The following is a 19,871-nucleotide window of genomic DNA, read 5'->3' as shown; positions in this document are numbered from 1 at the left end:
CTGGATCAATATGGCGATCTTAGAAGCCCATGCGCTGAATTCTCCACTTGTTCCAAATCCCCAGCCAAATTACAAAGGGATACAGCAATATGAGAAATCTATGTGGTAATAATAACAAATATTGTTCCTAGGTGAAGAGAGCTACCCAAATTGTACAGTTTGGGACAGCGGATACCTTGACGAACAGGTTACCTATGCAGGCAATGAGACCTAAGTTGAGTGTTTAGGCCAGGAGGAATAATTTCTGAACCACCACTCCAAGGTATAGGATTCGGAACTAGTGCAGATCTGCTTGGCATGCTACAGTTTTAGGTAAAGGCTGTTTGGAGAAAATGATTCAAACTGACCAGGACACAGGGAGGGTGGCAGTGGGCAGCCTCCCTCCCACTGCTCCTGTAGGAGGGTGCCCCAGGCTGATGGTGCCAGGGAACAGGGGTGCTGTGGGTGTCCAAACCCCCCTTCCACCCAGCATCCACAGCTTGGAAGGCACCGCAGTAGAAGAAGGGGCTGCCAATGTCCCACTAACACTGAGGCGCTACAGCAAAAATCAGAAAAGGCACCTTCGCCAATGAGTAAGCATCTTCCTTCCTCCCCACCAAGGGCTGCCTCTGTTCTGACCCCCAGATAATTACTCAGCTTGAGTAGCATTTGTGGGAGGGCGGGAGAAGAACTTCTCAGGAAAGCAAAAATTCAGCAAGAATATCACCAACATGCTCTTCCATACAGAGAAGAGCACTTGTCATCATCTAGCGAACCTAGAAATAAATAAGATCTAAAACTCAGGCAGGACATAATGAAAGGAGTGCCTATGAGCCGTGACACCAGCAAGTGCTGGAGTAACTTCTCCTAGCTGCACTTCGGCATACGCGGTGCCCACCGAAGGCCATGGAACGGGTGCCATGAGAGCCCAGGAGAGCACGTGGCAACTCTGCCCAGGGAGCTGCCCGCCCGCTTGATTTGGGTCTTGACCGGACGCATGGGGAGAGCTAACTTGCTGGGTAGCCAATTGCGGATCCCATATTCCAGGTGGGAGAGAGGCCAAGAGACTTCTAGCTATTCCAAGAACACAGAAAATGTCAAGATGAGGACTTCCGCTTGGGCTGGAATTTGAATGTCGTTTGACTTCCTGAAACTCCACACAGACGTGAGTAAAGGGATTTAAAAACAGACACAAACCCACAAGGACAGAGACTGGGCGAGGAGACAAGAGGAACAACGTGGTGGAAGTTTGAAGGCAGAGAGTGGAGACATGACTGACCTAGCAGAAGAGAGTGGGGAACCCTTAACAGCAACGTCAGCCACACCACAGGACCTCAGGGACTTGGCCTCTGGAAGGAGGGGTGCCGGGGAGGCTGAAAGCAAAGCTGTAGCTATCATTTTGCGTACAAAGAAGCTAAATTTGGACCCCTGAGCTGCCCTGTGCTGCCCGAGATGTGACGTGCGCTCATCCATGCAGGAGACTGAGGTTTTAGTCCCTGGCCGTGTGGGCCAGGGATCTTTCCCATCTCAAGACTAAGAATACTGTCATCCAGCCTTATATAAATTCCAAGTAAGAAAAGGAGGATTAGGGCACCTGGGTGGCTCAATTGGTTAAGTGTCTGCCTTCAGTTCAGGTCATGATCCCAGGGTCCTTGGATCAAGTCCCGCATCGGGCTCCTAGCTCAGCGGGGAGCCTGCTTCTCCCTCTCCTCCCCACTTGTGCTCTCTCTCAATATCTCTGTCTCTCTCTCAAATAAATAAATAAAATCTTAAAAAAAAAGAAAAAGAGGATTAATTTTGGGGAAATGGTCTAGCTTAAGAGAAAAGACCCACAGGAAACTACAGTTGTCGGGAGCTGCCCCCCTGATAAATTAACTTGGCTAAATCACCCCGTCAAGTGAAGCCCACCAGTGAACCATCAGCCAGTCCTGTCCATGTACACAAAGCTTCTAATCCTCTTTCTAGGGCCTTGCTCTGTAATGGGAATGGATTTCCTAGTATCACTAGATGTTTGAGCAATTCAAGAGAGAAACCAAACCGACCAGCTAACCGACCAACCAACAACAAACAAAAAGCCAACTAGGAGTGAGAAGTAGAGGGGAGCATTTTTTTGAGAAAGCAAAATATATCCAGCAAAAGAAAAGAGATAGCATTTATGAAACAAGGAGAGAAGGTTATAAAGCATGAATGTTCAGAGAAAAACAGAGAGCTCTCGGAAATTAAAAATATGACAGAAGAAATTAAAATGTCGTGGGAAGGTTCAAGAAGATAAAGTGAAAGACCAGTGTCAGAATAGAGAACAAGTAGAAAAGGAGATGAGAAAAAAAAATAAGATAATTAGTTAAAAATTTATAGAATCAGTCTGGGGGCCCAATATTTAAAAAAAGGAGAGGGGGTTCAGAGTAAAGAAAATGAAGAGCAGAGGAGAAGTGACCATAGAAATGACACAAGAAAAATTCCTAAAACTGGATTCAAGTTGATAGCACCCACTAAGTATGTAGCATAAAAATGCAAACCGGACAAATCACTTCTTAGAAAAGTTAAGACTACTGGAACAAAATAAAACCTCGAAGTTGGCGGTAGAGTGGGTGAAATGCATTGGTTATCTCCAGAGGATCAGAAATGAGAATGGAACCGGACTCTCGATAGCAGCATGAAACGTAGGGCAGTGCCCTTGAAATTCTCCAGGAAAGTGGTATCCATTCTGCAATCCTATACACATCCCACAACCAAATGTGAAGGTAGGGGGACAAAACCCATGCATCCTTTTCCAGGAATTTACTGGAAGGTGTGCTCTGCTAAAATAAGAGAGAAAAACTGAGACAGAGGAAGACATGAGATCCAGAAAAAGAAAACGAGGAAGGGAGTCCCCACGAGGGTGGTGACAGGAGAACCCAGGACCGAGCCAGGCAGGAGGACCAGACAGACAGCAGTGGGTTCGGGCTGGGAGCAAGAGGGAATGGTGGCCTGAGAAGAAGAAGCCGATAAGATCCCTGATGTGCTTGAATATACTGAGAGGACATTGACACCTCCGTCAGAGAGTTTTCGTATGAGTTAATGATAGGCATTATAAAAAACAAAGCACATGAAAAAATGAGACAATTCCAGAGACATCAGATAGGTAGAAAAGAAATACAATCATACGAGGCTCCGCTGTGAGTAATATTTATTTGGGCATAATAACGTGTACACGGAATATTTGCGCTAAATGAACTTGTCATAGGGAAGACTGGGGGAGAGAAGGCATATGTTGAAGTGAAGGGTGTGTAAAAGAACTAAATCCTCATTATCTTCCACTGGAAGAAGTCCAGGGACAAGAAATAGTAGCAGAAATGCATTGCCCAGAGCCTGGAGGTAAGTGCCAGAAGAAAGAGCTAACACCATTGTACGATCTTTCTCTGGGGAAGCAGAAATCTGGTGTTCTTTTTGTTTCTTATTTTACTTCTTTTTATATACCATAAACTTCGTGGTGCTATTTGGCCAGTTGAACTCTGCACCATTATAATTTTGATGAAAATAAAAATTAAACATTTTCATTTATTTTTAACTTTATTGGAGTATTAATTGATATACCCAAACCTGCATGTGTCATGTATACAACCGGATGAGTGTGGACACAGACAGTAAGTCTGGTGTGGCTAGACCTTAGGTTGGAGTGAGTGGAGGTGTGAGGTTTTGGAAACAAATGAGAGATTGCCTGTTGTCGGCCACGAAGTTCTGCTTTGATCCTGTCCCCATGCTACCATGATTTCTTCACGATTCCAAATGATCTAGCTGAAATGGGGTGGAACCGTTGAGATGGATGGAAGGTAACGCACACAGCCACCGACGAGGGCACATTCCGTAGCAGTGAACCCTTGTGATTTCATGAATTGCGGTGGTTACACAGACTGTAGCCGAAAAAAAAAATCAAGAAATACAGAAACTAAAATGAATGTCCCCTTGTCTCCTGCCCTGGACCCACACTGTCTTCCTCAGATGTCAGTTAACAATTTAGTGTCTAGCAGTCCTTCCTTCCTTCCTTTTTCTCCCTCCTCTCTCTCTCTTCCTAGTCAAGTGCCTTTATTTGGAATGCACAGATTCTGTGCTCCCGATGATCTCAATTTTAGGAAGCACACTAAGTAAGGATGTGGAGATAGAAGCCAAAGGTGTGAAAGAAGAAGAGGGAGGTGAAGAGATGTTCATGAGGCTAGCTCTGGCCTTCCCAGAGCAGGACCAGGGACCGGGCCGGGCTTGTTTAAATGTAGCAAAACTCGGATTCCATGTCAGTGGCAGAGAAGAAGTGGCACAGACATTCGTGGTTCCTGGGGCTGGCAGTTGAAGCGGGGAGAACCGTTTCCATGGAGACTGGGACACTAGAGATGCTCTCTGAAATTGCTCCTTGGGGCTCAGCGACAAATAGAAACATTAGCATGCAGGGGCCTAAATATAGCTGCATTCAGGGTGATTCATCAAGCCCGAAACTTGGCTGGGACGTGGCTTTGGAACAAATGCACCGGGCAGGACCCAATGGTGTTTTTAATATTTTACAGTGTTTATGCTACCCTCAGAGGAAGTATCTAATGGAAAACACAGAAAGGTAGGGGCCAGTGGGTTTTGTCCTCCTGCATAAGTCACCATCAGAGTCCTGCCTGGGTTTAGCAGGATCCAACAGAGATTTTTTTTTTGGTCAGAAAGTCCCTTCACCACAGAGATCCCCTTTAAGAGGACCCAATAGAAAAATGTTCTCTCCTGTCAGAGAGGAAGATTATTGCCTATAATTAGAAGAAAAGTATGGCCATGCCGCCTTCCTCTCTCTCCCCTGGGATTCCTGGGGACTGTAAATTCTCATCTGCATTATTACACAGAAAATTCTGCTCTGTCTCAGCTTCTACCCCAAAGATGCACCTGCAAACTTGCACTCCATCATGGCACGGTCAATTCACAGGACAGCTGGGTTCCCGTTGGCTACCAGGATGCACCTTCCTCAATTCATTCATTCAGCAATTATTCACCGCGCCACTACCACGTTCCAGGCAGGACGCACCTAGATACAGGAGAAAATAAGATAGCAAAGGTCTCAAGAAGCTTTCATGCCAGTGGACGACAATCAGTCATCTGTCTGATTTGCAATTCCAGATTGTAATAAATATTATGGAGGAAATAAAACAAGGCAATACCAGACTGGGGAGAAAGTGTGGGGGCTAGAAGGTCAGGGGAGGTCTCTTGGAAGATTTGACCTCAGAAGTCAGACCTAAGGACAAGCAGCCAAAGGGAAGAGCTTTTCAGGTAGAGGGAATGGCAAGTACAGAGGCTCAGAGGCTGAACCATGTTTGGTGAGCGAGCAGAGTGGGAGATGAGGTCAGAGAGATAGGCAGGGAGCAGGTTACTAGAGCCTTGCAGGTTGTTCTAAGAAGTTTGATGATATTCCTCAGAGGGAAGGTAAGCAGTCGCCTTCTGCTACTGGGTCACGGCAACCCCTGCAGCCAATAATCTGTCCAATATCTGTATGAGAGATTTCTCGAAGCACTGTGCCTCTTACAGGACAATAGACTTCCTTCTTTTTTTGAGAGAAGGGTTTGCCAAGAAGCTCATCTCCGGCCTGATTTTACCTTTCCTCTTATTTTCCTATCATCTTAGCTCTTCAGCCTTTTCCATCCCACTGCACTCTGAGTCTTGTTGCAACCCATCTCGGGCATTTTGGAATGAGAGACACAGATGGATAAGCGCAAATCTGATTCCTCTTCCCACATGACTGACCTTCCTCTCGGCCTGTGGTAACATTTCCAAAAGGCTTTTGTCTTCAGAGTTCACTGAGGTAGGTTGTGTTATGACTCTGATGGGCCCTGGGCATTTTTACCTTTGTGCGTCCCTTCTTTCTTAAAAACAATATTAAAAATGACATTTTATGACTATTGGCATAAAGAAAAATATATTAGTATCATATGTTGAAACATTTTTCTTCAGCCCAAAAGTTACTTTTTTTCTCTTCTGATTAATAAATTAAAACACTTCCATGGACCCCCACTGTGTCTACTAGATAAGTTTGCCCTTCACAGAGGTAAAGATGGATTATAACACAGGGCAGAGACTGAAAATGACTCCCTAGCCTAAAACACCCACTGTCAGGTGGGGAGAAGCTATTTTTCAGTTACCCAAAGGGGCGTTTGCTACGCTGGGTGGGGTGGAGGCATGGAGGGAGCACTAGGCTGGGAGTTAAGGGGCCCAGGCTAGTCTTACTTTTGCCACCAAACAGCTGGGTTGGTTGAAAGTCATTGACCCATGGAGGACTTCAGACAAGTTCAATCTGTTAAATTGGGGGGGTTGAAGGTTGGCAGAGGAAGAAGGGGAGTGGTTAGAATAGGCCAGGTTCTCTAAGGAGTAAATTTCAACTTCTTCCAGGGGGGTTCTCTAGGTTTCCCTTCCCACAGTGTTGATGATGATGATGGTGGTGATGATGGTGATGATGATGGTGATGATGGTGGTGATGATGGTGATGGTGATGGTGATGATGGTGATGATGATGGTGATGATGGCGATGATGGCGATGATGGCGATGATGATGGTGATGATGATGATGATGATGATGTGATGATGATGGTGATGGTGATGATGATGATGATGGTGATGATGATGGTGATGGTGATGATGGTGATGATGGTGATGGTGGTGATGATGGTGATGATGGTGGTGATGGTGATGGTGATGATGGTGATGGTGATGATAATGGTGATGGTGATGATGATGATGATGGTGATGATGGTGATGATGATGGTGATGGTGATGATGATGGTGATGGCGATGATGGTGATGATGGCGATGATGGTGATGATGGCGATGATGATGGTGATGATGATGATGATGATGATGTGATGATGATGGTGATGGTGATGATGGTGGTGATGGTGATGATGATGATGATGGTGATGATGATGGTGATGGTGATGATGGTGATGATGGTGATGGTGGTGATGATGGTGATGATGGTGGTGATGGTGATGGTGATGATGGTGATGGTGATGATAATGGTGATGGTGATGATGATGATGATGGTGATGATGGTGATGGTGATGGTGATGATGGTGATGATGATGGTGATGATGACGGTGATGGTGATGATGATGGTGATGGTGATGATGATGGTGATGGTGATGATGACAATCTTTATTAAGCATTTACTGTGTGCCTGGAACTGTGCCTGGAACTGTGCTTATTCTCCTCTCTGGTGCCGTGTTGGCTGGATTATTGTACAAGCTGTCTCCACAGGGTACAAGCACAAGGCAGCTTGACTGCTTCCCTCCACTGCTACCCACACACTCTTGAGTGGCTCTCCTCTGCCTCTGGATGAATGTCTGGTGGGATCCATGACTTTCCTTTCACTCTCTGCTAATTAACAGTCTCTTTATCCAGGTTTTAAAAAGTCTGGTCCAGGGTAATATCAGAACCCCAGACTTTTCATCGGACTCCCCTCCATGGGGACCCCCATCTGGCCTGTGTGGAATTCTCCCATTTTCCCCATACTGAGGGTGCAGTTCACTCCCCATAAGGCCTTCTACCTCGCCCTCTTGGGGGGTTGGCTACTTCCCCAGTTTTAGACTTTCCAGGCTAGGGTTAAAACAGGTCCTTACAGCCCTGAAAATCAAAGGAACACAAAACAACAAGCTGGTGAAATTGTCCCCTCACCTGCCTGCTACTTGTCTTGAGATGAGGTGCCATGATGGCACAGAGTTGGGGGGGGGCACAGCATTCTGACCTTTCCTTCTAGAGAAGTCTGTGTACAGGCTTCTTCAGCTTCCCAGCTCTTTTCTTTCATACTCTAGAGATAAGTGATGAGCTACATGTTGTGATATGTTAACAAGTCTTGCAAGGGGTCAAGCACCTGGCTTGAGGATGCCGGGGTCCTGGCATCTACTCTATGGTTCCCTACATTTAGGTCTCCGCTGAAGCCCAAGGCAGCAGGAAAATCTTGTCCAATTTCCTGCTTCGTTCACATCAGCTTTATGAGTTGACTCAAAATTTTACCCTGTGATGGAGGGACTGCTATTGTTCCCATTTTACAGATGCAGAAACTGAGGCTAAAGGTCTCCATCCAGTAAACAGCACAGAAAGGGTGGATACAAGTCTGTCATACCCTAGCACCCATGCTCCTTGTCGCTATGCCACACTGCTTCTCATGCTGAGGGTGACTCATGCCGTACCATGTACAGCATCGGCAGGAGTAAAGGGGATTTTTCAGACAATATATTTAATCCACTCGTAGAGAAGCAATGCTTGCACTTGTGCAGTGGGCCCCTGTGAATGGCCCCTGACCCTGGGCCCTGCTGCTCTGAGCTTGCCAGCAAGCAGGCCCTGAAACTGGGGCCTTACAAGAAAGACCTCATCAGTCATTAGTCCAGAAGGTCAAACCAGTGCCCGTGTCAAACCCATCCATCTTTGTTCATGGATCAAGTGGTCTGAAGAAGAACAAATTCAGACCCACATTTCCAAGATGACATGGGGCAAGTTTCCATTCCATCTTAGGTGGTCACTCTCCCCAAGGATGAACAAATTGTTTCTTTGCAGGAAAAACAAACCAACAGACAACAATTTCAGTTATTACTGACTGCGTTTTCAGAATGAGGACAATCAAGTTCATGGGGACGTGACACTGAGTATTCTTAGGGTCACTGTTTTACAAGCCAAGTCCCAGGCTTTTGAAACTCCAGTCTTTTCTCTCAAGAGTCAAGAAGTGACTTACTTTGAGCGATACCTTACCATCCCTCTGGAGCCGGGGAAAAGGCCTCAGTTACACGTTGTTAGCATTTCAGGATAATATCCTACCGTGAAAAACTTCCCAAAATACACAAAATTTTTTTTCATTATATTTTTTTACCAATCAAAACAGCTATCAAGGGAGAATCTACAATATTTATAAATATAATTTAAAAAAAAAAGGTCCTCAATTTTGGAAAGGTTGAAAATCTGTTTTATTATTATTTGAAGATTTATTTATTAATTTAGGAGAGGCAGAGGGAGAGGGAGGGAGAGAATCTCAGGCAGAATCCCTGCTGAGCACAGAACCAGATGCCGGGCTCAGCCTCATGACTCTGAGATCACGACCTGAGCCGAAACCAAGAGACAGACGCTTAACCTACTGAGCCACCCAGGTGCCCCTGAAAATCTGTTTTAAAGTGCTTTGCACATTATTATTTAACTATGGTTCTTCCAGACATAACAACAGGGCCATGCAAAGGTGCTTCGGGACAGCGCCACCTCCTCCTTGAGCAGAGTAGGCATCCTAAACCATTAGCGCTGAGGTTGCCAGATTTACCAAGTGAACATTCAGGACATCCAGTTAAAATTGAATTTTTAGTAAACAACGAACAATTTTTTTTTTAGTGTTAAGTATGTTTTGTGCAATACTTGCAGTATCTGGCCACCCCTGTTAGGGTCCAAAGGGGACTCGGGCAAGGCATCCGGGACCTGGCCTGCCACTCACAGCTGGGGTTTGGCATTCTTTTCAACATAAAAACAGTCTTTCAGATCATCAATGTCAGACAAGACCACTCTGCTCCCAGGATGGCTATCAAAACAAAAAACAAGACCCCTCAGTAATCATGTCTGAAATACAAGAGCATTGTCCAAACCACCAAACCCCAAACACCCCCATCTCCCTGCCGATAATGGCTGTCACTTCTTTACCAATGATGACTCCTGCCTTGCTCTGGTCTGCCCTCCCTGCAGAGAAGATTTATTGAGATGCCAAATCATAGAACGACACCACCTCCTCACAGCGTCCAATTCAGGGCAAAGCCTTGCTTCCTTAAATTCTCCCCCCAGAATCTCCTATCATAAGCCTAAACCTTTTAATCAGTCATTTCTAATATTCTCCTACTAAGATGCCCATGTGTCCTTAGGCTAGACATTCTCCCTCTCTTCTCGGGTAACGAACCTGAAGTTCTTCACTACAGGTGTATTCCTGCTACTCTCTGGCTTCAAGACATAGACTGACATCCCAAATGCACCAACTGGGGACTGGGTAAGGGGAAGGTGGGGAGCTATGGATGTGTTGCTCCCACAGTTAGCTGGCTGCCTCGGTGAATACCGAAGGCCTTCCATACCTACCTGCCGCCTGGCGCCCCTCAGCCTGACCTCGATGGTGGAAAATTCTTAGCTTCCTCTTTCAGCTCATTAGCTCTTCAGGTAACTTCATATGCTTGATGTCTCTACATAGTTCTGTTGCGGGCTTCCAATCTCCTGGAAACAGCCAGCGAAATGCTACAGTGGAAAGATTCCTAATGAATGGAGATACTGACCAAACATAACAACGACAAAGTAGCCATCACCGGGATGGCTCATTTAGCCAGAGGAAGAAGCACGCAAAGAAGAGGCAATGTGGAGGGTGGTTCGCAGTGCTGGCCTTGCTTCTGCCACCTGAGTTTCTGGCCTCCAGACCACAAGGACTGTCTGCTGTCAGATCCCCAATCACTGCAACATGGCCTTCCACCAGCCCCTGAAATCTGAACTCTTCTAAATGCTCTGGCTAACTACCTAATCACTATTTTTTTAAAAGAACATTTTATTATGTTAACCAAACCTCTACTCTGCAATTAACTCTAATTACACAAGCAATTAAATTGGGAGTAAGATTATTTTGCAGTTTAAAGCTATTTATGCCGACACTAGGGTTTTTCTCTATCTAATTAATTCTTATTTCTTGGTTATAATTGTTATTTAATTAACAGACTTTCTGACTTTACCTGCGTGGTTTTTTTTTTTTTTTAATTTTATTATGTTATGTTAGTCACCATACAATACATCATTGGTTTTTGATGTGGTGATCCACGATCCATTGTTTTCGTATAACACCCAGTGCTCCATGCAGTACGTGCCCTCCTTAATACCCATCACCGGGCTAACCAATCCCCCATCCCCCCTCCCCTCTAAAACCCTGTTTGTTTCTCAGAGTGCATAGTCTCTCATGGTTCATCTCTCCCTCCAATTCCCCGCCCCCATTTTTCCCTTCCTTCTCCTAATGTCCTCCATGCTATTCCTTATGTTCCGCAAATAAGTGAAACCATATGATAATTGACTTTCTCTGCTTGACTTATTTCACTTAGCATAATCTCCTCCAGTCCCGCAAGGTTTTTTTAAGCAATTGTCTGTCCCCACGCTCACACACCTGAGCACATCACGTCTGCTCTGTTGGAGCATCCCAAAGCGGGGACAGAAGAATCGGCCAATTCTGTTGAGCTACTTGGAAGCGAAACTTGGGTTGGTTAATTTGTCACTCAAAGGTAGGGAGGAAATCATTCCAACACGTGCAGTAATATAATCTGTAGCATATTAAGTACTCTGATTAACGGCCCCAATCGCTACTATGAAATCTGGGGTCCTCGGTGGGGTGGCTCAAGGTCCTAGAACTATCTTCAGTGTTTGAGACTATCCCAGTGGGGACTGTTTGTACACCCATAGTGAGTTCACACAGGCTGCCTCAATTTGTTTCTGGGTGGAGTCATACCAATTTAGGGTGAATCTATCAACAATGGCTTTATGATAAGCGGTTGACTCAGGCCAATCAAAAACTCTGATTGGATGTTGATGAAGTCATAGGACTAGGTGCCCGTAAGAGGGCTCAGGTTTGAATAGGTAGAACCTATCAGTGGAGACAAATTTAGGAAGTGTTCCTTGGGTATGATATCCACGTGGTGACATCTTTTAAATGAAGGATTTCTATGACTCTCACTGCAAAAAAACCAGATGTATAAATGTCTAGGACCTGTGGAACATTTGAAGCTGTCCCCAACGTGTCTTTAACTTGTGTTCAGGTGGAGCACCCCCTTGCCGCCCCCCCACCACGGCTGTGGTGGCCCTTCCTGAGAATGTATACCTTCTCCCTGCCCTTCTCTGCCATGACATTTTTCTAGATATCTGGACATTTGTGCTAGTGGCAGCAATTGCTAGGGCAGATGGGACCCGCCTTCAACAAACAGACACATCTGTCCCAGTCCTGCACTGCAAACAGGAAAATCCCAGGGATATCCCGTCCCCTGCATCCCAGCCACCACCCTCCTGCCCCAGACATCTCTCCCTAGGCCTGCAGAAAGGCTCTGAGAGTTTACAAAAGGTCTGATCGCTTTGCGTATGACCACTTGTATGGCGCTTTCAGGGCTTTGGTGTCTTACACATGACAAAAAGCCTATTTACTGGGTTGAAGACAGAGGAAGAACTAGAATGGTTGGAAGGGGACAGTCCCTGTCCTCGCAGCAGGCCCCCCCCCCACACACACACATGCACACCCGGCTCATTTTATCCCCTAGCAAACCTGCCTGAATACCTGCGTACAAGATCATGGATCCGGGCACACTTCATCTCAGGGAGTTACATATTATTGATTTCTCCTAGAACATGGCTCCATTGCAGGGTCTCTATCCCCACCCCTTAAGTGTCGCCCCTCCTTTTATAAAAAAAGGGAATAAAGTCAGGTTTTGGGAACTATTTCTATCAGGATGGTCACCCCAAAGAATAGCCTCAGCTGGGCTCAGGGTTGGGGATCTTCATGGCCCTCCCAATCACCCCCCTCTTCTGCCCATCAGGACAGAACAAGTTTCTTACTTAACTCCTTTCTCCCAAAGCCATATGTAGGATTCTGTGGTTATTTCTCATTGGCATATTTCTCCTTAAAACCCAGTCAGACAGGAGAAGATCTGTCATTGACTGATCTCAATTATGGAGGCAAATAAATTCATTATGTGGAAGCCCTTAGAGTTTATCTAAAAATGTCTTTATCTCATCTTCATTTTGAAAGATATTTTAATTGGATATAGTATTCTGGGTTAACTGATTTTTTCTTTTGGCATTTTAAGATGCTATCCAGTTGTCTTCTGTCTTCTGTGGCTTCTAGTAGATGTCCACCATCATTCATTTGCTGTTCCCCTATTTGTAACGTGTCTTTTCTCCTCTGGATGATTTTTTAAAATTTTCCCTTTATCTTTTGCCTTTAGCAGTTTCATATGATGTGCCTAGGGGAGCTTTTATCTGTTGTTATACTGCCTCAGGTTTATTGAGACTTTTGGATCCATAGGTTCATGTTTTCACCATATTTGGGAATTGGTAAGTTGGGAATCTTCTTGCAATATTTTTTCTGCCTACTGTCTCTTCTTCCTGTCCTCTGGGTCTCCAATTACTCCTTTGTCAGACCATTTGATATTGTCCTATAGGTCCCTGAAACTGTGTTCATCAAGTTTTCAGTCTTTTTACTCTCACCCGTGTATGCTAATTCCAACACCTGGGCCATCTCGGTGTCTGTTTCTACTGACTAATTTTTTTTCATGATACTGAGTCACAGGTTCCTTCTTCTTCGCCTAAGAAATTCTTACTGTTTTCTGGACATTGTGGTTGATATATTATAGGGAGTCTGGGTTGTATTACTCCTTTTTAAAGGATGCAGGGTTTGCTTTGGCATGTAGTTGAAATACTTGCAGATGCCTATGATTCTCTCGAGGCTGATTTCATTCTCTGACTTTGTCCATAGTCCTAGGATGTGGTCCTTCCTTTAAGACCTGGTCTGTACTTCTAAGACACTTTCCTTCTGAGGGTCTCCTCTAAATGTGTGGGGTGCTCATGAGGTCTTTCCACTCTGATTGGGCCAGAAGTCAAGCCACTTTCTGATAAGCCGTGTGGACTTTTGCCTATGCATGTGGAGCCCAGTCCTTGCCCAGAGGAACCCCCATGCAGACTTTTGGGGCCTTTTCTCTGCCCGTCTTCCTCTCCTCTGGTACCCTGGCCTGCAAGTTCGGGTCACTTAGTAGCACTGAACTCTGATCTCTACCAATTCAGTTCAGGGAGATTGCTTTGCTCTTCTGTTTCCACCACCATGCATGGAGGCCCAGAGAGTGATCCCAGGCAAAAAGCCAAGGCAAATGTGGGCTTATCTTGTATGTTTTCCTTTTTCCAAGGATCACAATCTTGTACTGAGTATTGTCTAATGCCTAAAAACAGTCACTTCATGTGTTTTCTACACTTTTATGTTTGTTAGTGGCAGGAAGTCAAACCCAGTATCAGTTACTCTGTCGTGGCCAGAAATGGAAATTTCCTCCTTGCTCTTGATTTCATATCTAATCAGTCATAAAAGCTGTAAGCCGTTAGTGCTCTATACCAACAGTTCTGGTTTTCCACCTTTAGGGCACAAGAGAGGATCATACCTTCTAGCCCCTGGAGTTGGTCATGGCTACCATGTCACTTGTCGAGCTAAATTAAAGTAAGTAAGAGTGATCTGTGTCTTTTCCAGGTAGAATCACTTAAAAACCAGTGTGCATTTCACCATATTCCTGCCTCTGTGATTGGCCATATGTCACATAGTAGAAATGCTATCAGCCTGGGTCTCTAAATGAATATGATGCAGAACAGAATCCCCTAAAAATCCCCTAAAAAATCTTTGGGTTTTTTTAAGCTACTGGGGTTTGGAGGATTGTTTGTCCCTGCAGCAAAATCTAACCAGTTCTAACTAATAAAAAGTCCCATCATTTCTACTTCCCAAATTTCTCTCAACACATTTCTTCCTTTTCAACCCCACTTAACCCTCATCATCTCCCACCAACACTTCCTTCAGTGTCTCTACCTCCTTCCCATCTTCAGAGGCCCTTCAGTGACGGTTCTTAAACAAATGCTGGTGATATTATCCCCTTTTAATTACAAATCCAGGATGTCTCCCCACTTCCCTAAAAATGACGCTTTTGCCCTGGCATCAAGACTCATCACAATCTGGCTTCAACAAACCATTTCAGCCTTAGGTCCAGCAAACCCATGTACTCTCTGCCTAGGTCATGTGAGTATTGCTTCTTCCTCAAACATGAGTGCCCTTCTCTTTCACCTCACTGCACTTTGGTGCATGCTGTTCCTAGTGCCGGAGATGCTGTTCTTTCAACTTTTCTGCTTGACAAATTCATCTTTCCAGTTCCAGCTTAGATAGCATCTACACTGTGAGGTTCTCCTTCTCCTTAACCCCTCCCTCGGCTTGTGGGATTTGTATGCCAATCTTTCCTCCTCCTTTACCGCTCTTCATATTTTAAGATCTCAGAGATTATTACTGGATGTGGTGGCTGAGCTTGGTCCTCGTTTGTATTACATTTGGCCTGCACACTAATTTTTTTAAAAGGTGGAATTATTTGAAAAAATGTCGGGATTAGGGAATTTCATAGACGCAAAACTACATTTGGGTTGCTCTTTAGAAATCAGAAGATCCGGCCATCCTGGGCTGCTTTATTGCTTGGCAGCAATCTGGTAGAGCCCAGTTCCTATTCTCCTCTCGGATGGGGAGCATGCATTCTGATTTGCAGGTCATCCCAGTTTCATCCAGGCACACCAACCTGGTTGTTAACCCCTGCAAGGTGGAATTGTGTTTTATTCATGCCTGAACACTTTTGGATCTATTACAGTAAATCGTGTTTAGTAGATGCACGTGCACGCACACACACACACATCACAAGCACGGGTAATCACTGTCTTCCTGGAGTACGTTCTCTAAAAGTGGGTCCTCCCCAGTCATTTTGATATGTGGACATAACCACTGTTAAATCTATGATGAGAGAATATTATAGAGAAAGTAAAGTAAAAGCCAAACCAGGGAATGTTGAGAGAGGACCCTCCAAGAGTACTGCCATTTTGTGTGTTATTTACCTGGCAGCCAATATTGTAGACAGTGATCCAGGTTTTGAGGCTCATCCTAATGGCATAATGTGCCTATCTCTCTCTGTGTGTCTGTCTACCTTTATCTGTTTATCTCTCATACACACATAGCTCCCTACCTACCTGTGAGCGTCCATGTACATATATACCCGACCCTCTCTCATTTCCCCAAATCAGCTTTCGCCCGACTTTGTATGTCATCTAAGGCTATTTGCACAGTGGAGAAGGAAGGTGAAAGACAGTCGATGAGCCAAGCTGGTTTTTAATCTTTCTGGCACAAAAAAAGAGAGAAGAAACTAAAAACAACCTTCACACGCCTAAACACAGAGTCTAGACTATGTGAGGAAGTCATTTGGGATATTAGGCACTTGAGTGACAGAATCCAACACGTCAACTTGTATGCCATGCTATTAATGTTGGTACTTCTTGGTTGTTATTCAAGTTCACTTTAAATAACACCAGATTTTTTTAATTACTCACTTTTGCCCGTCTGGATTTGAAGTAATGGAGAAAAACGAGACAGCAGGAGTTGGGTTTTTCTTTCTTTCCTTTTTTTTTTTTTTTTTACATCTCAGAATGTATTTTTATCTTTCTCCTGGAGCCATTTCCTCCCGGGTGTTGTGTGAAGTATTACATAATGAAACAATCATACCATGGCATTTTTCCCTCCTCAGGCTTCAGGGGATACAAGACTTTGCGAATGAGACAAATTAAATGTAACCTTTAATTGCCAAAATGGTATGCTAAATAAGCTAAGGCTTATATTTCTCAAAAGAGAATGGATAGTAAAGGCTTGCAGGTCTCAAAGGCATACTTCTTTTTTTTTCCTATTTTTTTATTGTGGTAAAATACACATGACATAAAGTTTACCATCTTAGCCATTTTTAAGTGTCCAGTTCAGGGGCATTAAGTCTATTCACGTTGCTGTGCAACCATCCCCACCATCCATCTCTAGAACTCTTAATCTTCCCAAACTGAAACTTTGTCCCCAGTTAAACAGCCCCCCACCCCGGACCCCGGCCCCTGATAACTTCCTTTCCTCTTTCTGTCTCTATGTTTCTGACTGCTCAAGGAACCTCAGAGAAGCGGAGTCATACAATATTCGTCTTTTCGTAACCGGCTTATTTCAGTCAGCATCATGTCCTCCAGGTTCATCCCTGTAGCAGGTGTCAGAATGTCCTTCGTTTTTAAGGCTGGACAAAATTCATATATATACAGTATGTACGTGCCACATTTTGCTTATCCATTCATTTGTCCATAGATGCTTGGGTTACTTCCATTTTTTAGCTACTGTGAACAATGTTGTTGGCAATAGATGTGCAGCTATCTCTCTGGCCGCTTTCAATTCTTTCGGGTCCATCCCCAGAAGTGGAATTGCTGGATCGTATAATAATTCTATTTTTAATTTTTTGTGGAACCTGCCATTGCAGTTCCACAGCTGCACCACTTTACATTCCCACCAGCAATGCACAGGGTTCCAGTTTCTCCACATCCTCGCCAAGATGTATTATTTTCTGTTTTTTTTTGATAACAGCTACCAGAATGTGTGTGAAGTGGTGTCTCATTGATTTGCATTTCCCTAACGATTAGCGATATTGAGCACTTTTTCATGTGCTTATTGGCCATTTGTATATCCTCTTTGGAGAAGGTCTATTAGTCATTTGTCCAAAGCATACTTTTTTGTGATGATATCCCCACTCTGGGGTAGGAGGGTCACAGGAGAAGGGCACTCAGGTGCACTGGGCACTCCTCATGGCCCAGGTCCTGTGCCAAGCTTCAGGGTTCCCTGATAAACTCATCAGTGGGGGCGGGGGGGGGGGTTCTCAAGACAGGGAGCATCATCAAGGAGGGTGCAGAGAACACTTCAGAGGGGATTGCAGTGACAGACACCTGAGACTCTCTGGGGGCGGGGTGCCTGCCAAGAAGGAGCGAGGTGGGGTGGAGGACAGGAGTCCAGGAGAGAGGTAAACCCCTTGCGGGGTGAGCTTCAGGAGGCAGTGTGCTGCAGTGGGTAAGAGCTGGACCCTGCAGCACAGTGTAATAGCTCTGTGACTTTGAGCAAGTCACTTCGCCTTTAGAAGCCTCCAGAGTCATCTGTAGAATAGGAATAATAATGTCCACTGCATGGGGTGGCTCAGAGAACTAAATGAGATCATGTCAACAAAATGTTTTGCAAATGTCAGGCTAATAGCTGATGCCCAGGGAAAGGTAGTTTTCTTAGTGTTTTCCAGAACCCTGGGCTTCTAAGAACTGCAAGTTCAGGTCAGTCAGACTCCAGATGCTTTGTTACATGCAGCCTACTCTGCAAAGATCTGTTATATCCATGGAAGGCAATGCATACAGATCTTTAGTAGAGGTTCAAAGTTTCTCATGTCAGTGCGCTGCCCTACATCTTGCTGTTATCCCGGTGCAGCCTGAAGAATTCCGAGCCCAGGTGTATTGGTCTGGAAGGACAATATCGGGATCAATGGTTTCAATGAAAACTGAGGCAAGGGAGAAACAACTTTTCCTGAGTGGCTACTATGTCCCAGGCACTGTACCAGGGCTCTGTGCATGCGATCTCATCATGACTCCCAACCTCCGATAAGGTAAAGAATTTTACTTCCATGTTACAGGAGAGAAAACTGAGACTTGGACAGGGAGCCCTTACAAAAGGTCAGGGGAACAGGGACAGTGGCACAAGGATGTGACCTTGGTTCTGCCTTGATTCTAGAACCACTGATCGGGCTGCCTGGGTGGCTCAGTCGGTTAAGCATCCGACTCTTGATTTCGACTCAGGTCATGATCTCGGGGTCATAAGATAGATGGAGTCTGCTTGAGATTCTCTTTCTCCCTCTCCCTCTGCCTCTCCCCACTCTCTCTCTCTCAAATAAATAAATCTCTAAAAACATAAAACCACTGATCTTCCCATTCGTCTATTTTCTATATTAGATAAATCATGTTTTAGGATTTATATTAGACATGTTTACAGATTATTGGTCTATCTTGGCACTTGGTGTCATGATTAGACTCTAGAGCTCAGCCACATCCATTTTTTCTTCGACTTTCCTCCTACCTTTCCCCTTTTAATATCCTTTTCTAATTCAAAATTCCTTCTTCTCTTATAAGCCTATTTTCCCTGGATCTCCCCCGGGAGAGGTGGAGGGAGGGGGAGGGAGCATCCCGGAGGGATTTGCAGTTTTGCGTTTGGATACATGGTCCCTGAGGGCAGCCCATTGCTATGCTGATGAGCAGGCCACTTACTGGGCAGGCAATGGCTTTTCCCGTTCTGAGGGTCAGGAGCAGCACAAAGTAGGCCCGGGGGAGAAATGACCGGGGGCTTTCCGATTCCTTTGGGAGTCGCAGAGGGCACTAGGGGTGAGAAGAGAGGAAAGGGGGCCGGTGAGGGGAGGGCATGGCAGGAGCACAGGCACAGGGCATCCCTCAGCCCCGCCCTAGCCTCTGGTCGACCTCCATTTCCCTAGGGCTGCCAAAGATCTACCATGCTTGTTAATGACCAAGGGTCACAAACTCAGGTGTCTATGGCTGGGCAAGTTCCCCAAATGAGTGGTGGGGATCAAATGTATCAATTTACTTTCACAGCATTACTGCCTCTTTGATTGGCCCTCAAAAACAAACCTGGTGGCAATTTTGCTTCCTTTTCAGTTCATTAAACTTTTCATCACTCATCTTTTCTGTATACTAGATAGAGTTTTAACCTTTTTTTTTTTTTTTGATGGCATCTTCAGTTGTAGTCTTTCCATAGAGGCTCACCTTATCTGCATATGAAACTCATAAGAATATTTTTAACTTCCACCAGAAAAATGTTCTCCACTTTTTCTCGAAACACATGGCTCTTTTTTTCCTCAACGGTTTGTCTGTCTCTTGTGGTAGACGCGTGGGAACAGAGAAATGGTCCCCTTCCAAAGGCAGAGCATCAGTGCAAGTGATCAACTGTCATCGTGACATGAGCTCTGGGTCAGGGAGACAATAAGGAGTGGCGGGGACTGCGGAGATAGGCCCTGCTTGAGGGATCGCCTGCTACTCAGCTCCAGCTAAAGCCTGGCAGCAGGGAATCCTGGCCCAGCGTGGCCAGGTCTTTGGATTTTTCAAGAGAAACCAGGAATTCTGAGTTTTAGGCAAAAATCTCCTGGTTAGTATATAATGGTTACTTATTAAAAAAAAAAAAAAGACCACAGCACTGTGTGAGGCCAACCAAATAGTTGTGCGGGTCCCATCCACCTTACGGACGGTTGCTCTGTGACTTG

Source organism: Phoca vitulina, unplaced genomic scaffold (assembly GCF_004348235.1).
Source record: "Phoca vitulina isolate PV1807 unplaced genomic scaffold, GSC_HSeal_1.0 scaffold6, whole genome shotgun sequence".
In the NCBI taxonomy this organism is placed as follows: Eukaryota; Metazoa; Chordata; class Mammalia; order Carnivora; family Phocidae; genus Phoca; species Phoca vitulina.
Note: the sequence above shows the minus strand (reverse complement) of the source record.